We start from the raw sequence: 22,726 nt of genomic DNA, 5'->3' as shown, positions 1-22,726 counted from the left end.
GTGCCTGTAATAGAACTTTTCATTTTGGGTCGGGCAAACTGACACGTCTTATGTCAACAATAAACCCTTTCCTCTCTCCTCTACTCCCCTCCCTCCCCAGTCTTAGCTCAATTTTTTTATTGTTGTTGTTTTTGCTGTTCTATTACTACCGTTGTTTTTCCCAACTTTGCAGCTAACTCTGACTCCGGAATATAAGTTGGTGCTGCGCTTTAACCAAACACAGGGCCCTCAATATATCGTCCTTGGTGCATGCTCAGAAAAGATCTCTCCTCCTTGGCTCCCTCAGCCTGTGCATTCTTTATTGCTGCTGCAGCAACAAGGGTGACAACACGTGTCAGGCCTGGTGGGAGCTGCTTCTGGTGGCAGACACGCACTCAGCTATAGCCTGCTGTCAATTTTACCTGCCCACAACTCCTCCAGGAGGCCTGAGTCTGCCAGAGTTCACAAAAACGAGGACAAACAGTGCTGTTTTCTTTTTTGTTGTTGTTCTTATTATTTTTTCATAAGGCAATTCAGGTGCTCAAAAAATGGGCTGAGCTGGGAGAGGAGAGAGATGACAAGTGATAAGGGGCCACGTATGAAAAGAGATTTTTGTCTTGCTATTTGCACATACAAGTGAAATTCACTGTTAAGTGGAACTGGACAAGGAGAAAATAAATTCTTTCTTAATTATGCCTTGTGTAAGACAATTTTGGTATCTCAGATGTCACATGTGGGTTGCAAGACATTAGGAACACAATATCCACCCACATCCTCGTGCCTGTAGGAGTGGCACACCTGGTTCATAGGAAATGCAAAGATTTCTCCTCTTTTTTGCAATCCTCCCCAGAAGTAGGATATTGGCTATAATAAATCAGGCATTTAATAGAACCTGCTGAATATTATGTCCCTCTGAAAGATAACAAGAAAGGGGTCTGTGCACAAAATATCTTCGGCCATTAGCAACTTTCCGTGCCTTTGACTCTGCAGTGTGTTGGTGAGAAATTTGACATCATCTCTAGGGGAAAAATTCTATCTGATGTCCTGTTCCAAAAAGCATTAAAAAGAAAAAAAAAAAAGGCAAAAAAGGGATGATATTCTGTACAAAACATGCCTTAGCACCTTAGGTATTGCAAGGATCCCCAGCCAATGTGCTGAGGAATAGCATAGCAACCGTCACCAGGGAAAATGTCAAAACTCTGAGACATGTAAAAGAAGAAAAAAAAAGGCAGGCAACTGGGGAAAGTTCCAGCTTCCCTTAGATCTCTGAGAAATTATTTAATTCCCACCTCTGGTAGATAAAATACAGTTAAACTGCATTGACTATAACAATATCTAAAAGGGGGGGGGGAAGAAATCTCATATGTTTGAAAATATATGAAATCATTCACAACATTTGTAGAGGGGGATGCAAACTTTGCAGAAGGAAAAAGTGAAACCACATATTTTGGTAGTATAATGCAAAAAATTATGCTGGTTGTCTTCAATAATACTTTTTTTTCTAAATCTTTCTAAATCAACAGGTCTTTTTGCACCTCGGGTGTCCAAACAAAGACCAAGAACAATTTGTTCCTCTTTAATGACTACAACCAAACCATTTTATGATCCCATGATTCTCTGAAATCTGACGTCACCTGTCCCTTTCCATGTGTAATTCCGTAGTTAGGGGCATATCTAAGAAGTGGAAGATAGAACCTCAACTCCTGTTAGACCAAAAGGGAAGTCTGATGCTGATTATTTCATCCTTGAAATAAAATTCTTGCCCTTAATTGAAAAAAGGTCTCTTCAAATGCATGGTCATTATTAAAACATGACCATTTTCAGCTCTTTAGGGTGAGGACATGCAACCCTGTTGTCAGAACGTCCCAGTGTTCAGCATGAAGCCTTTTTTTTGTATGATCATGTTTGGTTTTTTTCTTAATGGGCTGGAAAAAACTCTGTTCCTGATGTTTCTTCTTGACAAATCCATTTTACTTAGCATGTAGGAGCTATAGGAGCCTTGCATTATTATTTTCTAAGCACTAATTAACTATATGAAAAGCTGAGGAGCTTTTTATTTAGTCATTAGGGTACCAAAAGTAGATGTTTTGACCCTGTTCCATCGCTTCAGCACTGAAATATTTAAAATTTGGGAGCAATTTTCATTTCTCAGCTCAGAGAATTTAGTTTTCCCACTAAACCTGCTGAAGAAAATTGTGCACATATTGAAACTGTGCTTTGTATTTTTTTTCTTCATTCAGTCCTTATCTTATAATTACTTGCTTTCCTCTTGAATCGTTGTCTACAGAACTTTGACACTGTGTTATTTAGCTATGTTAAAAATGTTAAGATAAAGTACTCAGGACAGGGAAGAGGACTTACTAGGAAATTTTAAACTCTAATTTTGAAAACAATGTTGATCTCGTGGAAAGAAAGTCACTGAAAAATAGTTCTGATTTAAAAAAAAAAAAAGGAGTAGGGAAAAAAAATAAGAAGAAAGAAATTACTAGAAAACCAAAGTGGTCAGGTACAAAAATATAAGAAAATCTCTCTTAAAATCTGTAAATTTAGACTATAATTAATTGAATAGAATGAGAAAAGAGCCAGTGTTAAAAAGATTTTTCTCAAGAGAGTATCTCTCCTAATACAGCAAATGATAGAGTCAAAATAACACCTGCCACATGCCTTTCTTTTTAATACACCTCTTCTCTAATAAAACAACCCCCTATTTCTCCTAGTAAACTTTTTTAACCTTTGCATCCTCCAGACTCACAGGAGACATTGCATGAAATAGTTACATTCACCAAAGTTTGTCAGCTTTATGTATGTTCAGTCATTAACGTTTTGTAAGTCACAATTCAGAAACAGAAAAACCTGTAAAATACATCTTAAATTACAGTTCTCGTCAATCTCTAAATGTGAGAGGGTTTTGAAATAAACACACAGATTAGAGTAGTGAGAAGATAAGTAAGCAAATAATCTTTGTGTGTTTGAGCTGTTCAAAATTATTCATACTACAGTAAATTTTTTCTCTTCTTGTTACAGTCCTGCTGCATGAATGGTCCTGGGAAGTCAAAAGAGAGTAAATTTGGAAGAGACCAAACAGCATATGGTCATTCTGGATAATTTACTGCAACTGGAAATCACTGAGACAAATTCTGTGGCTGCATCTATTAAGAAACTCAATAATTTTACAGCCATTAGCACAGCAAACCAAATCTGTAAGGTAATCAAATATCACACTTGAGGGCATAAACTAATTGCCCAGCAGGTCAGGAAATTATGTGTTGCTCTTATGTTATACACATGGTTAGATGTCCTCTGAGTTTTCGTCTCTTTTCCTGAAACAAGGGAAAACCAAGAACTAATTGAACCTCCATTGTTGGATGAAGGAATGAAGAAATCCAGCACTACAAAGCACGAGATAATTGTTGTACTAATGTAAACCTGATTTTCCTGGATAATTCCATTATTTAATATACAACACCTTTCCACTGTATCATATTTCTAAGTAACTTAAATTAGAACTGTGCCTGAGAGAAATTAAAAGAGATAAGAAGAGTCAAGGAACAATATTTCAGGGATGCTGTCTGACAGAAATTTACCTATACAAGAGACTCTTTTTCCATTCACTTCCCTTTGTGGGTAAAATCAGCGATGATGATGTGACCCCAGCTTTCCAGGGTGAAGCTGTTATGACAGTTAACAGGGAAAAGAGAAGGACATGTCAGGACAGATCCCCATCTCTATACAGAAATATATATCAGGGGCTGTATCCAATTTTTCTTTCTAAAAGGCACAGAGAGAACACAAGAAAGGAGAAAGCATCTTGCCTTAATGCTAGGTTGCCTCTATTTCATTGTTTGCCTACAGGGCTGTCCTAAATCCTTGATCCCATAACATCATAATACGAGCAGCAATCATTTTTTCTTCAAGGGACAAACTGTGGTCACTTATGGGGGAGAAAAAAAAGAAAGAAAGGATGTGCCTCCCTAGCTCAGAAGGTCTTTAAAAACCACCATTTGGGGGAGATTTGCAAGGACACATGTAAGTAGTGGTTATCAGGAGCTGGGAGGGTCTGTGAGAGAAAGGTCAAGTCTATACATATCCTAAGCATTTGCTACTTGCTGTTGCCAGGCAAAGGTTAGCAGGCTAAATGAACCTTATGTCTAACCCCATGTGGTATTTTTTGTGTTCTTATCTGAACTCCTGTCATGCTGAGCAGAGCAGCTCACACCTGACATTTTTCCCTTTATGGCCTTTTAAGCTACTAAGTCTGATTGGTACAGCATCCTTAGGGAGTGGGAAGACACAGGACAGGGGGAGAAGGGGGCAGGCATTTGTAAGTCAGGAAAAGGATATCTATCCCTCATAGGCTTTCAGTCATCCACATGGCTATTTCTCTCCATCCTTTCCCTCAGTGACTAAATCCAAGGCGGCAATCTGACCCTCAGTCTTCAGGATCAATGATTTTGGTGGCTGCCCATAAAAAGAGGGGGAAAAAAAAAAAGAATTCTCCTTGTTAAGGAAACATTTAAATCTAAGATTTTAATCACACGTCAGGACACTCAAAGTTAAGGTTGCCACAGCAACACTACAATAAAGCTCTTTGCGCAGAGCAGTTAACGAAATGCACAGTTTAATTAAAAATCATCCCAATTATCTGACAGTTTTCATCCCCCGAAATCCTGTTCTCTACTCCTCCCTCTCTGAAATGTCATTGAAATCAGGGGAAGGACAAGAGCTCTGGTGGTAGAACCAGGCAGACAGGGCCTGAGTTTGCGTCATGGTGATGGAGGCCAGTAAAATGCACATGAAGTTTCCTTTCCACCTCTTCAGGTCTCTAAAATCATCATGAGCTGGTAGAAGCAAAAAATTTTCTAGAGTCTAGGTGGAAAAAAGAAAACCAAATTCTGTCCTGCTTTCTGCAACTATGAAAGGTGTTCTGCTAAAAGAGAAGTTGAGAGGTTTTGGGGACACAAATAATAGAAACGTGCTCAGGTACATTGTAAAGAGAAAGGGGGAACCAGTTTCTGGGGTAGCAGCTTTGTTCAGTGCTTGGATGACCTTAAGTGGTGAGCAGGTTCACTGACCAGGAGTGACATGAGTCAATTGGTCTGTCTCAAAAAAAAAAAAAGAAAAAGGGGTACTGTAGAATGACTACTGACACTGTAGAATGATACCATGGGACTCAACTTTTATAGGAAAACTGCTTTGGGATCCTCAAAGGGTGATTATTAGAGAAATGCCTCATCAACATGACATGATGATTTTGCCTTGTGCTTCTTGCAAGGCAGGTGTCACTTCATGTCCTCCCTCATCTCCACAGTATCTCCCTGCTTGTTTGGAACCTGCTGTGCTCTCCTATCCCTTGGTGAATTGCGAGTGTCCCACGCCAGCAGCAGCAGCAGGTTACACCTGGCTCAGTCCTGATGTCGTTGAAGCAGCAAGACATGGTAAGTGCTGGGCCATTCAGCGTTCAACTGCCCCTTTCCCTCTTCCCCTCTCCAGTCTGAGGTCAGAGCCTCCTGCTCCATAGGCAGCAGCAGCGATGGCAGAGCAGCCCTTTAAAATACCGCAAGAGAAGCAGATTTGACGTGGGCTCGTGGGGAAGGAGCCAACAGAAATGAGAAGAGGCAGCCAAAGGTCACTCTGGCCTGCCAGCTGTAAAAACAATCCAAGTGACATGGCAATAAAATCCAGGCTTGGGAGCAACCTCCTCCAGCTCCTAATGGTGTAGTCGCTTACCCCTCCGCGCTCCCGCCTGCTGCCTGCAGAATGCCAACACGGAGATGTAAGGCAACCAGCGGGAGGTATAAGGCAGGGGGCAGGGGTTGCACAGAGGGAGAGGAGGCTCTGTCTGGCAAAGGCCAGGGATGATGGGGGGGGCAGCCACTGCAGGCCGCTGAGATAGAGCTTTTTAAGTACATTTCAGCATAGCACGTTTGCTCCTAAGAAATCTAATATCCTTTGGGTCAGTGCAGGCCAACTGTTAGATATAAAGAATTCATAGCACTTGCAATCCCCAGATGAACCATTTTCAATTCTTCATGTTTCTGAAAAGTCGTTGGCGTCGATCTATCAGCGGTGACTGTGCTCCATAACAAGGGCTGTCTCCCGCCTTAATGCCAAAGTGTAAATATTGCATTGCAGCAAGCAGCAGTAGATAATGCATAATAATGAGCTGGGGTTGTTATGTGGTGTGCTAACCAGAGCCCTTGAAAACAATGCATCAACTTTAAAAAAAAAAAAAAAAGCAAAAGAGAGAGAGAGAGAGAGAGGGAAAAGAATATTCTCTCCAGAAAAATAAAATAGCCTTTGTGTTGGATGCAGAAATTAAATAATCAGTTATGATTCCGAAAAATAGATGACATGGTCAAAAACACGAAGACAAGGATAAAAGACCAATTCTGATCTGATGAGCCGTTGGAGTCATCGGTATAAATTCACTTAGACACCAGCAGAGCTCTAAGCAGAGTTGAATTTTGATGCTGGATAGATGGATGTTTTTATATTGTCTCCTTGCTTTTATTTAGTGGGACAGGAATTCTAGTCTCAGGACATGATCAGACATGATGAAAAGAAATATCGTTTGAGCCAATAGTAATCAAGTGAAAGTTTCAAGATTTTCATAGCTAATTTTTCCACTTCTCATCAGTGACACATCTTCTCTTCCTCAAAAGGCAAGGTACAGCACTTTAATTGCTGTCAATCATCTTGCATTGTAAGCTACAAGCACTTCAGAAATTGAATTCAGTGCAAGGAATCTGGTTCATGTATCTTCATCGAGGAGTTTCAACAATGTGGGCCAAAATGAAGGGCAGTTTGCTCCCTTCTTAATGCATGATATGCTAAAGTGTCTGTGGCAGGACACAAGCCTGTGGCCGATGTTCAAGTTCCCCACTGTCAAAGAGGTGATGTTTGCATGCACTTCCATGAATCCCACCTGGTTATCCAATGCTCCCTTGCCTGTACAGCTCGTAACAACTCAGATGGGATCAGGTACCGACAAGCTGCTAAATATCGTCAGCTTTCATCACCAGTAGTGGGAACTGATGGAGTTCAGTATCTTTCAGGATTCAGTTCCAAAGGTGATGAGAGTTTTATAATTCTATCCACTAAGAAACAGGCTGAAAAACCATTTCATACACATCAACACAGAGACTAGGCAGCAATCTCTCTTACTCATAGCAGGACAAGGATATATATGCCCAAGGCTCTGCAATATATATTTTTTTCACAGGCTGTCATAGTGCTTTATCCAGGTGTTTATTCCTTTCTGAGGCATCCAGAAGAACAAGGATTTGGTAGGCAGGCTATTATTCAAGGATTCTCCTAATTGGCTTTGCACTGAAGAAAAAGGTTTGTACAAACCCAGTTTAACCTCAGGAAAACCCAGAAAGCCCAATAGTACCTAAATCTTTGAAATATCTCTACTAAGTCCAGGATTTTTCTCATCCAAATTTAACCATCTAAGCTTTAGACACCTTATTAATCTAAGTTTTCTCACTAGTTCATAGAGGGATAGTATATCAAAGGTCAAGGTCTAACTCTTTCTTTTGACTGTAGAGAGACCATAGATGTCTGTTTTAGGTCAATAATAAATCAGCTACTCATACTACACAAAATTCTTCTGCACTTCATTTTAAAACATTCTACATAGATTTTTTTTTTCCCCAGCATAAGCTAAATAAGAATACAATGGAGCAAGGACACTTGAGGGTTTACTTAGCATTATCAATGAAGATGAGCCCCCGTGGTAGATCACACTCCCCAGGAATTTAGTTGAGAAAAAGAAGTTTGTTTCAGAAAACAATACAGTTTGAGCCATGACTTCTGAAATAAAACAGCACACGTGCAACATTTAATGTGAGATGCTTTAAATGGATTAAACTAGGGAATAAAGAGATGATGTGTTATCAGGAAGATTGACAATATAATCTAGGGGCTTCCTGGGTATATGGATTAAATTTTGTCTAGACAAAGCAGTAAAGAAACAGGAGTTATTAAAATGAAAGACCAAACAAAAAAACCCCAACGACAACCAAACCCCCCAAAAAACAACAAAAAAAATCCAAAAGTAACTGAACATCATATTTCCTATTTACTATTTCTCATTCTGAGGGCAATTTCTTTTAAGCACATCTGATGGGGAAAAAAAGACTCCTTGAGCTTAGATACTGCCACTAACCACTATGCAAGAACCCTAAAACTTACCAGGCTCCATCTTAAATAGAACAACATCAGTTTTTCATGGCACTTTTCTCATACATTAAAAGTAGACAGCTAAACCCCAAGAAGAACAATGTAATTCAAGACTAGATGCAACTTAAAACTTCTAGTGTGGACATTAAATACTGCAAAATGTCCCAGTTTCTGTTTCCACACGAAACTGGTGTATTTGGCCTGTTGAACTGGAAACTAACTGCTCACTGTTATCCTGCCTATTTGCTATTTGCTGATATGATCTATGATGAATAATTTTCAATGCACTCAGGCCTTACACCATCAGCATGCCTGATTTTTGGGCAGAGCTTATACAGTGTGAGGAGGGGTGTGTAAGCAGCAGTCAGTAAAACAGAAGGTGAACATACAGAGGTATGAAAACTTAAGTTAAAACACAAATTGAAGAGTAAAGAAGCTATGGAGCAATTATTCCTCTAGTAAGAATAATTATTACGGTCAAGTCTTGGACCTGGTGCCTGATGGCAGAAGGTGCCATAGAAGAGTGCACAGCAGGGTATGGTTCTCTCACAGGCAGAACCTCAGAGTAGGATAACGAGTTTTGCAAACCTCTACTCTTAACTGGGTAAATCTTTCTCCAGTTTCATTCCACGAAGGGGAAATTGGAATTTTCAGTTCTGGAGGGATGCTGAGAAAAAAAAAGTTCATTCTTTTCAAGACCTTCAACTGTAAGAGTGTGTAATCACTTTAATGTGGAACATCTTTTGCCCAACAGCGGCAGAGTTAGTTCATCACTTCTGCTCTAACCCTGTTTATTTTTTATTATGTGAATCTTCATATAACAAAGAACAACAATTTATAGTCTACATCCTTTTTCTAGTGCATTCCTTTGAGCTATAACAGAATAGAGTTCACACACCACCCTGCATCCTAATTCAGTGCTTAACCAGTTTTGAGAATTTACTTACAGCATCAAAATCTTTATTCTACTAAGCAAGACATACTTTGGAAACAGAACAGTTTTTGGTCCAGAACACATCTCAGAGACCTTCTCTAGTTAAAAACAATCAGTTTTCAGATACAACATGAACATGGGAAACAGTTCTTCAACTCTACTAAGAGCAATCAAACATTTTGTTTCCCATTGATCTTTGTATATAGGTTGTGTCAAGTACCAAATCATCTCCCTGGAGTCTAAATTCAGAGTGCTTTATTTGATTAAAAAAATTCTTTTATGAATTGTGATTGAAATAAAGACAAACATCTGGTGTCACAGATATGGGCTTTTAGCTATCCATGAGTTGTCTTAAGTGTATCCAAATTACAATTTCTACGCCTTAATATAATTTCAGTGTTAATTTTAGTGCCAAAAACCCCAGTTAAATTAAAGTTTTCAGTTATTTCCACTGGCCAAAATGGACTAGGTACTATTAAATTGGTTTTCAACTTTTCTGAAAACTTATTTAGACATTTAGTTTGTATTTAAAGTATTCCGGATTCTGTCCAGTGACCATTGCTGTGAGTGGAAGGCTTACATAAATTCACATATGCCTTTAAAGAAAAAAATAAGCTTTGGAAATGCTAAACATCTATAGAAGTTAATGAGTTCTGTTTGAAATACTGTCAAATATTCATCTGGGAAACTACACATCACTTGGATAACATACGATCGGCTTCTATATTAAAACAGAAGACATTTTGCTGCTGGATTTTAAGAAAATACTGAAGTTTTGTACTCAAAACGTGTGAATAGAAGCCAAGAAATCTTCAGTTTTATTATCAGTTCAGTTAATGACTCCCAAGGTGGCCACAGGAGCTTAATGCATCTCTTTCTTTCTTTGTTTTTATATTTGATACTTTTTGTAGTACATTACTAGCTTGAGAAATAATTAAAATGCAGCATACATTTGCTTTCTCTTTTAAATTTCTCAGAAAACAAACAAACAAACAAATAAAAAAACCTCTCTTCTGTCAAAGCCAAAATAATAATAATAATAATAAAAAAATAAAAGCAAGGGTAAAATATTTTATGTAAGAAATAACTTAGATTTTGTGCTTATCAGAAAAATGTCCTTTATATTTACATTTGAAGGAAAAGAAAGTATCAAAATGAACCTTTTCTTGAGAAAAATTATTTAATTAAAGCAAGACATTTTCAGTTAATTGGTATTAGTATTTGAATCCCAGAACCACTTCTAGCAGGTATCCATTTCTAAATTTCACCAAATTGTTTGTTACTGCAAATTGGTATTACCTTTCATTATTGCTTTGCCTGAGAGGAATGAAAGAAATATTACTGCACAAATAATCTATTAAAAAGGTATGTTTAGCTGGACATAAAATATAGACTACACAGTGCCTGTTAGTTAAAAGTTTTGGGTGGCAATGCTTTTTGACATTTAGCATCTAGAGACACAAAAGTGTTTGTTGACAGTATGACATACATGAAATTAAATGTATTTATGAGTGGAGAAACTATTGTCCTCAGAATACCTTCTGTCAGAAAATACTCAGGTGTATAACTGATACAACCAGTAATACTGGGTTTGAGTTTATATTTGTGGAAAAAACTGAGTACAACTCTGTATCAAACTGCTTTTCTTGTCAGTAGACCCAGGAAACATCATGTGTCTTCCAGCCTCTCCAAAAGGAAGGCTAATAGAAAAAGAAAAAGATGTTCCTTTGCTGTCAGAGTGCATCACGCTTCTTTTCCATCCTGCAAAGTGGAACCTGTGGCCTGAGGAGCTCTGATTGTCACATTGGGCAATTGGGCAATTGCAAGTGGTTTCACAAGGCATTTGTATGAATGTCTCCAACGAGCTGTGAGAGAGCAGGAGTTCAGCTGTGGGCTGCTAGAGCAATTCTAGGCATCAGTCGAGGGCAGGGAGGATAAAATATTTAAATTGCCTTTTTCATCTCTAGAATATCAAGGAAAGCAGCTGCAAACTCTAGAGAATGAGTGTGACTCAGTATCTGCTCTTACCATCTGATGAGTCTCTGTGTATCACTAAGTCTTTCACATTTAGCGAAATTATTACTTACCCAGTGTGATTTGCTTTCCCACCCTCTAACATAGACTATTTTAATAACAGAATTTGTGGATTTGCCAGGATAGCAGGATCTCAATCATTCAGATCCAGACTTTAATGTAGATCATGTTTTATGATATTATATCTTGCATAAGAAGACTTCCGAAGGTGAATATTAAAACATATAATGATACACAGGAAAAGTAAAGTCAGATGCCAATGAAGTCTTCTCATCCATTTCAATATTTGGATAATCTCTACACCTGAATGAAACATGCAGAACAAATGTGAAAATTAGCACAAAACAATCTTGGGTCAGTAAGTCAATGGGTCTTTAAAGACAATGTTGGGCCTTTTTGCTCAGAAGTGTTCAGCTTGGCATTCAGAATTCCTGTTGATGTGTCCACAGTTCTTCAGAGCCACACAAGATATCTAAGTAGTGTCAGAATTTATAGAGGTGGAAACTGAGTATGTTATACTGATATCAACCACAAATATTTTGAAAATTAGGATGTTTTAGTGATGACATAAGAAGTCCTGTCTATAATTTATTCTTTCCTCTTTTCAAACTGTAGATTGACTAGGTCCTCAGTTGAATAGTAATTGTTCTGACTTTCATAAATGAAATTGTTTATAGGGTTGACCTGATCTGGAAGCATTTTCCTAGGAAGCAACAGTTGACAGTTGGATCTTGTGTTAGCTGAAGTATAGAAAGCATTTCTCCTAAACTTTCCATTATTGAGAAAGGATCAAAGCAGAAGAAAACATTCATAGGCTGCCAACAGCAAAGCTATGACTTCAACAGTGTCTGATTTTTGTGGTTTAGCTCCATTTGGCAATTCAGCTCCCCATAGATGATCCCTCACTTCCCCCTGTGGGACAGGAGAACGAATCTGAAGGATAAAAGTGAAAAAACTCATGAGCTGAGATAAAGGCAGTTCAATAGGTAAAGCAAAAGCCACGTACAAGCAAAGCAAACAAACAGAAGAAACCTGTAGAGCTGCTGTAGGGTTCCTACCTCCTTCGCTGTCTTTGATCACAACACTCTAGTACTTCTCAAAAATATATATATTTCATTGGTACACCTAGAGCAAGTGGACTGGTCAACATGGGAAAAGCAGCACTTAGCAATCTGAGTAAGTCCTGGGTAAAATGTGGGGGAAGAAAGGATATTGCTCAATGATTGAGAATTCATGTATTACAACAGAACAACATGATCATTCAACATGGCAAGAAAAGACTGATTTTTATGGCCAAAACAACACTCCCCATAAAATTCTGACATATCAATTTAACATTGTTATTAGCTCCTGCTCTGGATTTTGGGACTGATGCTGTTTATGCATTTTCCAAAACATCTTGAATTAATATTCAGTGTTTACTGAGCCCGTTGGATTTCCTGATGTAATTTGCATTAGTTCATAGCAGCAGGGGCCTTGGGAGAGCCAGTAACAAAGAATTAAGCAGTAAAACAAATGCTTTGATCAGTTAAAATATAGAGTCTCCTTCACCTTTACTGCACAGTCATCTGTGAAAAGAAGCAAAACCAAATAAGTCACATCCATTCTTTATTCCATTACTAAATAAAACAGTGTAGTTCCAATTAAGAGAATATTTTAATGGCATCACATCTGAATACGAGTGTTTACTGATTATTTGACAATTTTCTGTGATGAAATCTTCAGCCTCATCATGCTCATTATTAAGGACCTCTGATACTCTAAGCCAAATATTCAGCAAAAACCCCATGTGTTTGTGGCATTAAAAGGTGCATTGGGAGATCTGAGATCCAAGCCCATCCCAGAAAGAAACCTTTTTTGGTAACTTTTTTTATAACTTTGGAGAAGTCATTTAATCTGCTGGTGCCTGTTTTTTGTCTAGTAAATGTCTTGTTTGTTTACAGACTAGATTGCTGCAGGAAAGATTGGGAGCTGTTATATAAACTCATATCTGTACAACAGATGTTAGAATAGGCCAATTCTGTCTGCTAAGGCCTTTTTCTTCTACAAATAAATAGTGAACCTTGACCTATCAGCCTTCACCCTAAAATTCCAAACGAAAAGAAATTCATAAACATTTATATTTAATGTTTCACATTGTCCTTTTGTGTGCTGCCTTCCCTCTGAGAGCAGGATCAGCATTACAAGCCTTACATGGTCAGAGAGAGGTTCCAGAAATCCTCAGGCAATAAAGCTGCAAAGAAATGCTAATGTTCCAGACCAAATGGTGTCTGTATGGTCCATCATGTGAATTTTCAACATATAACTCTGAATATCTGAATATTAATGAGGTCATGTCTTCAGCTCACCCTGTGCCCTGAAGTTATTGAAAGGTGTAACCTGATCAGGATAAACTGACAGCTGCCTTGTTAGAAGGCCACAGTTTCAATCACCAGAACGCTGGAGATACCTCACAGACCTATTTGGGAATCTTTGAGTCGCATCCTGGACTAGGACTTGGATCAAAAGCTTCACCAAGAAAACTTAAAAGATATCTATAATTGTTTGTATCCCTTAATATAAAGTCTAAGTAAGCATTTCATGTTCTCTGATCGTTTGTGGTTAAGTGAAAACAGTTCTCTGGATATGATGGTATTTGATGGCATTGCAAGGCAACTTACTTTTCTTTAATGGAAATAAGCTTTTTGTAGGGTAAACAGCTTTTGCATCCATGAGATGATAGCTTAACAGTGATGCACAAGTTAGGTGAATAATGAAAGATGTTGTCAAGTGTATTTAAAAATATTGAGAAATTCATCAAATGAATTATTCAATCAATGTTACAGTACCTATCTCTGTAGGTGTTTCTGCCACCAGAGGTACCTGACAGCCTCTAGAGTAACCAGATTTTTTATTGTTAAATTATTAATGGTGCTTTCATGCCTGAGGCCTTATGGAATACTACATTGCACCTTTTATCCAAGGATCTCATCGAGATTCACAAAGATTAAACATCAAAACATCCTTGTGAAGAAAACAGCCAGTACAGTACTGTACTGAATTGTATACAACTGCAAACACAAACTAAGAACTTAAATTAACTTTAAGTTTTATTCTTTATGATTCGGGGGCTTAAATCTCAAACTCTCAGTTCCTGTAATTTGTGGAGGAACATCTAGGAAAAAAAAAAACAACTGTCTCAAAATCAGAGTCCAAATAATTTCCAGTTGACTGTTCCATCACCTGACATCTTTTCTCTGAGATCTGAGAAGTTAATCCATAACCCTGCTTTTCCAGCTCTGTACCAAGCTAGAAAGTCATTGAGGAAGGGCTTCTTCTGAGACAGTTTTGTGGTAAGTGTTTAAACACATGGACAGTGCTTTTGATATAAGTTATTAGATAGATGAGAAACCTGTGCTACATTTTAAAATATGTTGCAGTTTTTGATTATTATGTCAATGGTACCAGAAACTTACAGTACCATTTGAGTTTTATTAAAAATGGGAGATAACATACTCCAAACTGGAGCTGAAAACACAAATTTTAATTTACTGTAATGAGCCTGGCCATCCCACTTTTTAGCTATCCATTTTCTGAAGTGCTCAGGAAATTTGTGGCAACTTCTGGGAGCAACTCATGCATACAGCATCACACCTGGGGATTGCAGTGAGATTTTATGGTTTGAAAACAAGTTGATGACCATTTTGTTAAAGGTTAAAATGAGGCAGGGATCTTGACTGACTTGTCTGAGCTAACAGGAACCTGTAGCAGAAACATTCCCAATACTATGTTTCAACTACCACATTGGCTTTGCTGTTTTCCTTTCTTTTTCTGTTGGAGAAATGCAAATGAAAGTGCCACCAGCCTGCCAAGGCTGTCTGAGCAGACCTGAGGAAGCAGAACATCACTTTGTCTGCACACATCCCAGGCTCACTAGCACCCTACCCTCAGCTTTTTCTCTTGTATGACAATCATGATCAAAAATACAGAAGCCAAGCCACAAAATCCTTGCCACACAGCCTGATGGAAAGAGCTTGTTTGAACACAACAGGAAAGCTGAGCATGCAACATGCTACTCCTGAACACAGAGGCTTCAGTTCTGATCTGGACAGTCCAGTTGGGAATTGCATCTGTGATAATAATAGTATCAGGCAGAGTGAAGCTATTTTTAAAACAACTGCCTGCAGGCCAAAGGGTAGCCCCCAAGAGGAAAAATAATCAGCTCTGCTTTCTTTACATTTAAGCCTACAGCACCGTCAATGCCTGATAGTACTGGCCACCATTCATTTAACATCAGCAAAGAGAAGTAAAAAATAAATGCAAGAGAAAGATAAGAGTACATCAGAAGGACAAAAGTCCCTGATTCTAGAGTTAAACTTTGCATGGTTGAACTAAAGCCCAACAAAAATGGATGTAAAACTCATCTCCCTTGGATACTTGCAAAGTTAGACAAAATGAATTCCAAGGAAAAATGTTTCTATAAAGATTTCAGTTTCAATAATATCAAAGGAAGAGCCTGCTGCCTAATATCTAAACTGACAGCACCATCCCCAAAAATGTCTATTATTTTGAAAATCGACAGAAGAAGGAAAAGGTAGAAAAATATACAAGTCATCTCATATAACTTTTACCTGCCACGTCTGAGCTAAAGAGTATGAATATTATTGTTGTCAAAATACAGAAATAGGTATAAATAGGCATTTATAGATTCACAGGACTGAAGGATAATTCATGCTAGAAAGGACCACAGAACTTCTTTTTGTCCAGCCTCCTGCTCAGAGCATTACTGGGATGCTCATGGTCTTACCCTAAAGCGATGATCTTACAGAATGAGGTACTTTGCAATATGTAACTGCTGATTCACATAGAGACAGAGAAACTGGATCCAGTGTGGATGTCCAGATAAGCCAAAATGAATCTTGCCTCCAATTGGTTACATGGTGCTTCTGCAGATGCAGAGGTCAGAGAAGAAAGAAGTAGGGAATCTGTAGCAGAGTCTCTGCTTGCCCAAAGCTAAAGGAACACAGTAGAGAGCTACAGGACATTGTAGGGAAAGGACGAAGTTGCTTCACACTCAGTTTTCTGTGATCAGAATTCAGTAAGTGAAAAAAAAGACATAGGGAGATGCCTTAATTTTGAACTGTAGAATCTCATACTTTCTGTGCAAGCACAGCACAGACACACTGTTAACATGAGTTTCAGCAAACACTTGCCCTTTGGATTCTTATTTTTTAAAAGGCTAATTTAAAACACTTACAAAGTTCAACCCAGGTAGATTAAGGCTGTGATTTTTTAAAAGCTATGTGGGAATTCTGAACCCACTCCCCGTGGTAATCTCAGGTGACAATAAAGCAATTTCTATTTTTAAATGTCCCATTACAATGGCTTAATATAAAATTCTAGTCGTTGTACCACTAAGTTGCTTTATTGTCGGAGCTTGGCATTTTGCATTGGTTAACTGCTAGAAAGAAAGAACAGCGTGTTTTGAATAGATTACCTGAGACACAAAGAACTAACTTACTTCCAAACTCTTTTCTACAGCTGCAAAATAGTATTGACTGCAGACTCACAAAATTACTTTTCTCTAAAGTTACTACTCAAACAGTGTTATTTAAGATCTTGATATTTTACAGGGATCGATCTAGAAAGGGACATGGGGATAGAGTAGACTCCTGATGTTAAATATTGAAATTTTTTCCTGATACTGCCTTTTAAAAGGCTACAGACACTGACAGCTGTCCCTGAAAGAAAATTTGTCATTTAATATTTAAAGAAAAAGGAATAAATACAATCTAAAAATAATACAAAGGTAACAAACCAAAAGCAATTCTCAAACACTATCTGCAAGGAGAAGAAACGAGGGATCATTTCTTAGCTAATTAATATCTACTTAGTAGTTTATGCCCTGGTGTGCACATGTAACTCTATTTAATGTTAATGAAAGTTGTGTGCATGCTACAGAGAAGGCTAAACTTCTTAAAAGTGGTTGTTCAAATTGCTTCCAACCGATACAGGTCAAAGATTAAATCATTCAATTTGGCTTCCTCTGCATTACAAAACCAAAAAAAAAAAAAGAAAAAAGAAAAAAGTAGATATATTAGATATATTAACAATATTCTATATTTAGCTGCAAAAACTATCTACAAGTATTGTTCTTACTGTATTTTTGTCAAGTTTTCAGGCTGTCAATGTCATTTAATTTCCCAAGTAAAAGGAAAATATGCCAGATTTCTGTAATGAAGTGTTGAGGTTACTTGCACAAGTGTAGAGAGCTCAGAGTTGGATTCAGCTGTCGTTATAAGTGATTTTGATTCTTGCACTGGTTAAGTAAACAGAAGAAAAGTGTGGCTGGAACAGAGGGTCCAAAGACTTCAGTGATGCATAAGCAATAAGAGATTAGTTCTGTTTAGCTGGATTTCAGTAGCTCTACTAGGCAGATGTAGCATCAAACAAATTAATATAGTGCTTATTGTTGAACATCAGTGGAATATTCTTCACAACAGGAACAAGTGTAAACCCATCAAAGCATTCTTCACTAGTTATTATTTCCACTCACATGTGTAAATCTTACTGTCTGCACTCAAACATAGCCACAAACTATATCTGAGTGACAGGAATAAAGGATTCAGTTTTCTGGTGGCCTTCGCCTTATGTAGTCTTATATGGACTTGATGTTTGAAACGTCACTTAAACAAATCGGTAGATAATCAAGGCTAAAGCCATTTCTACTTTCACTAGGCATAGATGCCCTAAGCTAAATTCAAGGAAGAAAAAATAGGATTTATTGATCATATTTTAGTGGAAATTCCTTCTTTTAGTCAGATGAATTGCTCTTTGAAATTATTGTGAGGACAAGAAGAGTCTAGATAGGTAGTTCAGATGATAGAGACACAGACAACCTTCACTTTGGATTTGATTTAGTTGCCTTAAACCAGGCATTTAATGTCATTTGAAATGCCCTGGGATATCCAGAACATCTGTTCAAGCCTGGAAGGTGTAATACAAGACCCATGGGAGAGCCATACATGTCCAGATGGATGTCAGATCCTAGGAAATCTGAAATGCCATCAGATATCTATGTTTGAGTAACCAAGCAGAACCCTCAGACACCTGCATTTTGAAGAATACACCTGCTATACATGGCTACCTACACAGTAGTTGAAAGTCTAAGAACTTTTATAGTAATTGGAGATTTGTGGTCTGACTTGTTTATTCACATATGGGCACAGAGTGATGTTTGAAGTGCCTCAGATTGTCCTGGTGTATCTCCAGCTGCTTGTCCAGAAGGACATGGAACTTCCATATGTTTTATGTCATAGTTTCCCAGAGTAAGCTAATGTTTTGAAGTTCTTAACAACTTTCCTTAGTTCATGTGAAATGGCATTAGGAGTTTGAGGTATCTCAGTGAGAGGAATCTCTAGTCAATATAACTAAGGATGGAGTTGAAAACTAATACTCTAAGTCAACCTATGCTGGGTCATTTACAACCAAAAACACCCCAAAAAACCCCCAAGCAAAACCAAAAATTCCCCATCAAAACTGATCCCCCCAAAACCCCAAACCACTAGAATACCCTTAAACATTCAGTATAACATATAGACACCTCAATCTACACACTAAAATTTGTATATCTTATCTGTGTTCTTTATCCTCTCACTCAAAATAAATTAAGTGAATTAAACAAAGTGAATCCCTTTCCTGGGCACAAAAGCTATGCCCCTCTGAAGACTAGACTTCATTTGCTGCTTCTAGATTTTTGTGGTCTACTTTTGCTGGTTACTCATCCATCTCAGACATTGTGTCAGAACCCAGATTGCATTATCTGAGGACTCAAAAAACAGCCTTAAATCAAGAATAACACTGGTTAGTAACATTAAGAATCTTACAGCACTGTAGAAATTACTTTTCCCTGCACACTTAACATGCTCTATGGAATAGTGAGAGTCTGAACAGAGAGGGAGAGAAGAAATCGACTTTTGGTTGGTTGGTTTGTTTGTTTGGTTTTTTTTTCCCTGAGAGGATTAATGGCAAATGATGCTAAATAATGTGTGGAGTAAATTCCATAAGGACTTGGTGATAGGGTTTAGAGGTTTTTAACTTCAGAATAGGGGTATGGCTGCAGAAGGTAAACAGGTAATAGGCATGTGTTTGGGATTATATTAGGGATGACAGAGATTAATATAGCAGGAAGGGCTATAGTTTGGTATGGCAGGGAGAAGCAATAAAGCTGAGGTGAATTCATAGTAACTGAAGCATGTTCTCTATATCTGCTAATGTCATATGTCACTTACAGAGGTGGAGCAGTGGAAACAGAAGGAAACCCTGTGCTTCCCTCCTCTCACAACTTTCAGTCCATAGTCCAGTTTCTTCAGTCTCACTCTTCCAGTCACGTCCTGTGAGATCTTGTCCCTGCACCCTGAATAGTTGTTTCCTACATGATCAGCCTGGAGCTAAGTAAGACAGTGTGACAAAGTGATTGAAGTTGTTCAGGTGAGCTCAGACAGGACTGCTAAGGACAACAGAAATTTTTGACAAATGATACCTAAATGAAAATGTTTTGCCAAGCATCAAGGTTTGATATGGTAATCATTCTTCTATTCACAAAAAGATTTGTCAGCCAAATCTTTAGGGATGGTATTCTATTTTTTTTTTTACCTCCATACAGACACATATTTACAATTAGGAAAGAGGGATTTGCTCTTAATGAAAAACAAGAATATTAAAAAAAGGGCAAATTTTAAGATAGGATAAGAACAGTCCTAAAAAAACTACCATATCATCTCAGTGGTGTCCTTAAAGTCATTTGGTATTTAGATGCAAAGTATTTTTTATTCCCATGATTCCTTAAAACCTGCATCGTATTTCTATGTCTTTACTTTGCTCTTCACTCGTAATGTAAAATTAACTCCAGCTAGACTGCTGAGCTTCTGACTAATACTCTCAAATCAGCCCCAGTTTTGCATTTCAGAATCTCTATCAGCTCTGCAAAACATTTTCTCCTGAGGGCAGGCAACAGTTGGCATTTTTAAAACCCAGAAGCGAGTGTTTGAGTTTGATGAGGCTATAAACTCCCTGACTGATGTTCCGTGCTCAGCAGGAGAGCGGGTATGAGCAACAAAAGAGTCTCCAAGGAAAGGGTCTGCTCTGTGTCCAGACCCAGTAAATCCTTTGCTGCTTCCTGAGGTTGCAAACAAGGCTGCTGATTACAGGCAGTTTTTTCCCAGGGTCTTTATCACTCTTCCTGACAGTTTGAGATTATTTATCAGCAAGATCTAATACCTTAAACGTTTTCGTCAAGTTCTGTTCTTGAAAACACTGCAAGAAAGAGTTGAGGCAGAGAGAAAACACAGTATTCCACAAGGGCAAACAACTCTTTAATAAACCTAATATTTCACTATAGAATATCCCATCAGTGATATTTTGGTAATGAAGCATTATTTGACAGATTCAAAGGACTGCAGGATAACTTAGCATGGCTCTGGAAACAAGCTTTCAAGCCTCAGGAGGTCAAACTGACTACATCTTTTTAATGGGTAGGCATGGAGCAAGGCAATGACCTAAGTGCTGTGAGAAATAAAGAAACATTCTGTCATTGCTGCCTTTCTGATTAACTCCCTGGCTTTCTCCTGTGATTACTGGAGATTTTCCAGTCAAGGAACACCTTCTGCCTGACACTGATACATGCTGCTTGCGTGACATGAGAAGATGTAAGAAGTTGTCATCTGCTCTCCAAGTGTAAAAAAGCAGGGAATGCTTCTTTCTTCAAATCCCTAACACTGTAAAGGACTAGGTTTATGCTTTTGGCCAAGCAAGAGGAGGAAAATAGGGAAAAAGAAATTCTGCTGCTGTTTGCAGTGGTTAAAAATTTAGTGGCAAGAGTAGTTTAAGAATTTGTATTTCTGTACAAGTCTGAAGTTCTTTGGCAGTCTATGGAAAAATGAACTCTTTTTGTGAGCCTTTCAGGACTGCACAGTGCTGTAAGATGCTGGAAATGTGTCCATGAGTGTTCACTCCCAGACTGCAGCTCTCCTCACCTAAGCCACCTGGTGCTTTACAAGTAAAGCAGTACACAACTATTACTCAGCCCTTTAAAATTAAGCTTCACTTACTTCACCTGTGCTGTGCCACATTTGTTTCTTTAAATGTGCTCTTTTAAATAAGCCAAGATTAATTGGGACTGTGCAAGAGACATTACACCTGGGTTTCCCTCATGCCACTTGGAGACAGATTTTGAGAAAGGGGGATTAAATATTCTCTTTCTTTTGAAATGTAGGCTGGGCATCTTTTTAACAGAAGTATCAGACAGTTGAGAACTCCATGTAACCTCTTTGGGGAGTGAGTGCTTGAGGTTTCCTCTGTGCTTGCCTGCAGTGAGTGTGATTCACTAGTGTAAGATGGAGTTACTCAGACTTTTAGCTCTGGTGGTGTTGGGTCAAACGCTGGTGTGTCAGGCACCAGAACTGCTGAGCTCACAGTTCTGGTGCTGACAATCAGCAAAACTGGCAAAAATACAGCAGCTCTTATTAGGACAGACACAGGTTCTCTAGTTTGGGCTGTACAGCCAGCCCGTCCATCAGTTCTCTTGTTTAGCATGAGCTGGAATTGGATTAGAAATATCATCAACAAAACTGTTCTGGGCAGGCTAACACCAGGACTGCCAACATTCCCAGCAAAAATCCAGGATGCACACTGAAACAGAGGGTTTAACTGCTTCTTCCTCGTGATCAGGAGGGAGAAGATAGCTGGCATTGGAGTCATCCAATTTAACACACAACCAAGCAGAAATAATCACCCATCTCCTGAAGGATATGAGCCTTGTGACAGAGGTGATGTACAGCATGGAAGGAGATGGACAGACAAATCACAGCAATATTTTCTTTTTTTTCCCCCCCCCCCCTCACAGAAACAGTATTTGCAAAAATGGATATATAATTCATCTTTTTAGATCACAAACTCTTCTAGGCTCACAGAAAGTCAAGTACAATGACCTCTTTTCGGTCTTTGGAGTGCTAAAGTAAAAAAAATGCAAACATATTTAATGATAAATAAAAGTGATCCCCAGAGAAGAATCTGATCTAGGTGAGTAGGATAATTTCTTTCAGGGGCCATGAACTTAGCGTAGATGTAATAGACTAAGTTTCAGGAGCTCATAATAACTTTAAAGGAACATTTGATTATGGATTACAAGGTTTGGCCTTGTTCAAAACCAGCTGCAGTCTTCATCCCTTGGGCACAATGTGTAGGTATATACTTGCAAGTATCCCTAAACTTAGTTTATTAGGTTAATTGGACAGCAAAAGACATTCTTTATGAAAATTCTGCTATTTTATATTTCGTATTTGTCATCTTGACCTTGGCTGTTGAACTTTGCTTCTTTCCTGTCCCATGATGATGTGTAGAAGCAGTGTGAGCAAGTACAGCCTAACCCACTGGAAATAATCATCCTCAAACTGTGAGGAAGTGCTACAGCTATTTGCAGAGAGAAAGCTCACATTAAAATGTGCATCTGTGCACAGACAGCTCTATCACCTGTCAGGATTTCACTTGGAACTCCTCAAATTGGGCATTTTTCTGTGTGGTAGTCAATGGGATTAGTCGTATGAGAGCGATTTGGAA

This window comes from Chiroxiphia lanceolata, chromosome 5 (genome assembly GCF_009829145.1).
Source record: "Chiroxiphia lanceolata isolate bChiLan1 chromosome 5, bChiLan1.pri, whole genome shotgun sequence".
Taxonomy (NCBI): domain Eukaryota; kingdom Metazoa; phylum Chordata; class Aves; order Passeriformes; family Pipridae; genus Chiroxiphia; species Chiroxiphia lanceolata.
Note: the sequence above shows the minus strand (reverse complement) of the source record.